Here is a 6,000-nt window from a genome sequence, read left to right on the forward strand (position 1 = left end):
CACTGCCTCAAATAGGAAAAAATGGCACCCCACTGCAAATGTCTTCTAGCTGTAAAGCCAAATCCCAGAGGTTCCATCAATACATAGAACTACTGCTTTCAGTTTTTAATGGTCAATGTCAGCTCCGATAAGGATGTGCATGCTTTTTATTGAAAGAGCCTTCCCCTCTTCTCTCTCTCACTTTCTTTTTAACTCAGTACCTTCAGCCTGTCGCTATCACTGATCTGATAGCTGTGTCTGCAGGATTTTGTTGGTGTTACCTGCTCAACACATTTCAGAAATATTTTCCTCATTTTTTAATTATGAATTTCAAGCTTTCCAGGTCTGGAGTCAAGCTTATTTCAGTAGTTTTTCCTGTAGAGGCAACAGTAAATATCAAATATACCCCAGTAAGTCTGGGTGCTCTTGGGTAGACTTGGGATGGATCCTAACATCCTTAACATTTGGAAGTCCAGATCAGGCTCCAACCTTTGTGAATGGGGCCCATTTTTCATCTTGACATGCTCATAGTTTTATGTCAGCTACTCCATTCTAACAACCCAAGCACAAAACATCTACAAAGCACTGAACAAACATTAACAAATTAAGCCCCCACAACACACTTTGAGGCAGGGAAGTACTATTATCCCCATTGTACAGGTGTGAAACCAAGGGACTGAAAGGGTAAGTGACTTATCTGAGGTCATTCAGCAAATCAGTGAGAGGGCTAGGACAAATTCTACAACTCCTGGAGCCCTCCCTACCTGTCCACACACAATCCCTTAGAGCAGAGATTGGCAACCTTTGGCCCGCGGCCCTCCAGGGTAAGCACCCTGGTGGGCTGGACCGGTTTGTTTACCTGCCACGTCTGCAGGTTCGGCTGATCACAGCTTCCGCTGGCCGAGGGATGTTCTGGCCGCCTCTTCCCGCAGCCCCCATTGGCCTGGAATGGCGAACTTCGGCCAATGGGAGCTGCGATCAGCTGAACCTGCAGATGCAGCAGGTAAACAAACCAGGCCGGCCCGCCAGGGGGCTTACCCTGACGGGCCGCGTGCCAAAGGTTGCTGATCCCTGATATAAAGTATGAGGTTTATCATACACCAGGTATAATATGGGAAGAGACACAAGCCCTTAAAATCCCACCTGCCCTGCAGGAGGGGAGGATGGCCTCTTTAAATGCAGGAACTCAGTGTTGTTCAATGGAACCACTCTGTAGGAACTCCCTTCAGCTTTAAATGTGAGTTATTTGGAAGGATGGGGTATGTAAAAAGAGAAGGTTATATTTTAACTATTTTGCAGCCTTGTCTATGGATGTTACTACAAGGGAGCTGTTATGATAAATTTGGTGAGTGTAGCTCTTCATTGGCAGGACCTGGACTCCTTTTTGGAAGGGGCACTTAGAGGTCATGATTACATTGAATGCTTTGGAACAGAGAGCCATCATCACTTCTGTAACCTCTGCAGCGATCCTCTCAATCCATCCGGCAGCTATTCATTTGTTCCATTAGAAGCTGGGAAGGAAGGATGATTGTTCTGAGACAGAATGTTTCCTTAGTGTTTTAATGGCCAGATTATCTCCTATATGGGAAAAACCTGTCTGGGGACAGAACTCCATGATTCTCTACCTAATTGTGTGTGTGCGCGTATGTGTGGATGGTGGGGGGAATTGGTGAAGTGTACTTAGCATAGCGTGGGAAACGAGGCCCTATACCCTAAACCCCTGGATGTCCTAAGATCATCACAGAACTTAGGACTCTTGGTTGAGGTCAAGATCATTCCTATAGAGAAGGTTCTGTGCCTCTTCTTTTATCATTAATTCCTCCAGGAGCCAGGTTACCATGTTCTGCATTCTTGAAATTGCCCAAAAACCTCTTGCAGGGGGGATTTCTATGGCAGGATGTGCAGACGGGGCTAGGCACTGCTGGATGAGTCAGCATTATCTTACTTGCGGAGCCCTGGCAATTTCTAGAGGGATGGTCCTGGGGAGAGTGGCCCTTCCTCCATCCCAATCTCCTCTGGAATCCAAAGCTTTGCCTGGGATTCTTTCAGGGAGCCTCTGAATCTAGGGGCATGTGCTGTGGGGACCCAGCTCCCCAGCCCTATGTTTGGATGCTGCTCCCCCAGATGTTGCTCCCCTCAGTTCTGTGAAGTGGAGCGGAGCATGTGGCTCTTTAGCCGTCATACATTGGAAAATGTTTTTTTTCAAGATGATGCCTTTGGTGGTCACATAGCCTAAAATGCAATGGTTCTTAAGGTGATGAATAGGGATGTGAAAATTCTATTTTCCCCCCAGAATCATTGGATGTGAAATAGTGGCATCACTGTTCAGTAGATATTTTAGCAAATGCAAATCAAGACAATAATAACTGCTATGGAGAGAGGTCTCTGTGGCTGGGAACAAGGTGGGAAGCTTGTAAGTGTAAGGAAAAGGAAGGGGATTTGACCAAGGGATGGGGCATCCATAGGTTTATTTGAGCCTCTCTTGTATCTGTGGAATTGGGCTGGATGTCATGGGAAAACAGGCTTTGTTGGGAGACTTCTATTCTGTCATCCTAGAGGATACTCTTTCTTTGGCATCTGGGCACTTCTTTCTCTGTAGATCTTAACCAGAACAAGAAAAAGGGAGTGAAAAATGGGGAAAAAACCCAACAACCAAAAACATTATTAGTATGTCAGAATCGTAAACCTGTTCCACTTCCATTTGGTTCTAAAAATGAGCAAAGGTTTCTTGGAGGGGGAGAGTAAGTGGAGATATTTTGTGGAACTGCTTCTTCCTTCCCTATACACAGATTACAACTGCCAAGAGCTATGAGTGTGTCCTGTCTATCTGGTTAGATGTTGCATATTTCAGAAAATTAACTGTTGCAGGCTAAGCACCTGTCTGTCTGTAGCTGCAACACTTGGAAAATAGCTCTGTGGCCTCTAGGTGTTTGCACAGGATGCATGAGCTGAATAAGCTGAGGAGATAGAGGAGCTTCATGCTATTTCTTCTGTTCATGTGAATGTTACTATGATTGATTTCAGAAAAAGAAAATTGTTTCCCTTGAGAAGTATATTACCATTTGCTTGAATTCCTTGATGCTTTCCTCACTGTATGTGATGAACAGGGAGGTCTCCTCCTGCGGAGAAGCAAGGTACAGACTACAATACTTAAAAACGAAATGGCACCTCTGGATAAAGTGTTCTGTGACCTATAAGATTTGGAATGGGTCAGACAGATTATACTCAAGATGACATTTAGAAGTGATGCTATCCACTGACAGCTACTGTACTGCATAGAGAAACCAAAAATATACAGGTACAGCACAGGATTTCTTTACTGCAGCATAAAGTTTACCAAGAGGATGTTAAACTGTGAGGCAACCACAAGATGTTTAGTTGGTCAGCTCAGACTCATTAATATAATGAGGTGACTTTTAAAGAGAAACTGTCAACTCAGATTAGGTCCAAGAGGGGTTTTGGTTTTTTAACAAGTGGAAGGGAGAGGAGAATGAGGCAATGGGTTTGCAAAACATAAGATGAAGAGAAATGTTTTCATTTACAAATAAGAAAAGACAATGTTTACAGGGAAACTTTTCCCTGAAGTGGCATGAACCCAAATACAACAGCATTGGGCTGGAGCATGAACAAAGAGAATTAAATGAAAATGACTAATCTTGTTTCACTGAACCGGTCAAAATGAAAAAAAGGCAATGAACTGTATCTGTACTGAAAGGTAGAGATGGACTTCAGCCATGGAGGTTGGATACAGATGTGGATCAGAAATCCAAACTTTAGCCAAGTTTAGAGCAAAGCAAAATGCAAATCTTCAATCTGGATCTGAACTTCCTCAAAGTTCAGAGGAATGTTTTTTTGATCTACTAATCTGCTTTTGGGTGCAACTCTCATGAAAAATTAATTACGTTTTAAAAATTCTTTCTCTGTTAATAATGTAAAGTGGACTAATCACAAATAAAGATAATGGTTTCAATATTTGTATCCTGACAATTTAACTTTTTCATAGGTGACTGTAAAAAAAGAGTATTGTGCATTGATTTAAGACACAGTAGTGACAGAGAGGATCTGAGGAGCACAGGGACGTCAAATAGACTCTGGTAAAGTGTAACTGGAATGCTGGCAAAGCTGCCAAACTTGCAAATCAACTTACATTTTGACAGTTTACATTTGTGGGGTTTGTCTTTAGATGCAAAATGCATTATTTTGCATCCGTTCCTCCCCAAATTATTATAAAAATGGCCCAAACTATTAACAGGACTGTGGCATTTTTAGAAAATGTTGAAAAATATGTACAATAAAATTACAAACATATATACAATATATTAACAAAATTTCCTATTTTTGCTGCAAAATGTAAGGACTGTTACTGTGATTGGTAATTTCTTTGACCAGTAGAGGATGTATTCAATAGTTATTCTTTTTAAGGGGAATGTGAATTAATCACCAGAGTAATTGGCCCTAGCCACAGGAGCTAATCAGTGCTGCTGGAACAATTTTTACAGTGGGGGTGCTGAAGGTGGAAACCAGGTATTTGGGTTGTTATTACTATTTCAAGCCAGGGGGTGTGGCAGCACTCCCAGCACCCCTAGTTCCAGCACCTATGCAGCTAATACTCCCATACTGGCACCATCATCACTGAGGCAAATCCCAAAGGGACACAGCCTTCTTGCACACTGAGTTCCACCCAGATTGACCTCTAGCTAGGTACTTAAGACAGCCAGGCTGGATATTCAGTCCATCATTGGTGATCTCATTGGGCAACTGAAGCTTTTGGCCACTACACAATCACTGGCTCAATAGCGGCACTCCTTGGTAATGCAGAAGGCATGATGAGAGCTTTAAATGAGTAAAGTAGTGTAGACCTCACCAGTGTTTCCAACTCTTATAATTTTATCTTTCAATATCTGGTGTTTTTCTTAAAGCTCCACCTGTTGGAATCAGGGTATTGCAAGAGAATCTCAGTTTTCATTTATAAAAGGTATGTTTCTAGCCCTCAGGGTCGCAGAGAGAAGCTTGAATGTGTGATGGGAGCGCATCCTAAAGGCTCAGAAACCATAAGAAAATAGACCCCCCCTCCCATCCACCATTGTTGTAAAATCTCATGATTTTTTTAAGTTGATGCCCTAATTTTGCAGGTTTGACGATTTTTGAACATGTGGAGTTGGAAATACTGTGTCAGTTTTACATCTCATCCAAAGCCCAGTCCTTCCAACAGAACGTTGCCCTCCAACACCCTGGGAAATTTGTTCGGCTGTTGACTCAGAGAAGAGCACCACCTGCAGAGCTACCAATGCCACTTCCTGTAGCAAATAAATATTCCTTAGAGGTCTCCCAACCAAATACCAGCACTGCCCAGTATAAGTGCTTATGACTTACAAGTTTCCAGGTGGGGGTGGTAGAGCCCTTCATTCAACCATAATACAAAAAAGACCTTTGAGGAATTAGGAATCTTTGCTTGGTAGCTTAATCTCGCTGTTACTTTCATTTTTAAGAATTATGTTTTTAAAGGGGTACAAAGGTCAAAAGTACAGTGACAAAGATGGGTATTATTTTAGTCTGCTTCTGTTTGAAGGATCGAGGCTGCTGAATCCAAATGAGTTTTTAGGACTGAAGGTCTGATCCTGAGAGGTGTATGGAGCAACCCCAACTTTGTACTATTGTAGTCAATGCTCAGCACCACCTGTGCAGGTTACCTGTCACTGTTGCATAAAGGTGTTGGTGTGGCTGCAGAGACCAAAGGTAAGCATCCATTTTGAGAGTGGGGATGTGGACTACAAACCACGCCAGGTTCTGGTTGCCATTGTGTCAGAGTTATGCAATCTTTAAATAAAAATAACATTGCTGTTAAATAGAATCTCAGAATGCCTTAATAAGGAGAACACATATGGTACCTGGAGCGGTGTTGATTTGAGAGCCACTAGGCAGAATTTTCACAGCAGTCCCTGAGGCATGACTGCACATACACAGCCAGCAAGGAGGGACAGCCTGAGCCACCAACAGAATTATTGTATGTTGTTGCAGTGA

Source organism: Mauremys reevesii, linkage group 4 (assembly GCF_016161935.1).
Source record: "Mauremys reevesii isolate NIE-2019 linkage group 4, ASM1616193v1, whole genome shotgun sequence".
Lineage (NCBI taxonomy): Eukaryota > Metazoa > Chordata > Testudines > Geoemydidae > Mauremys > Mauremys reevesii.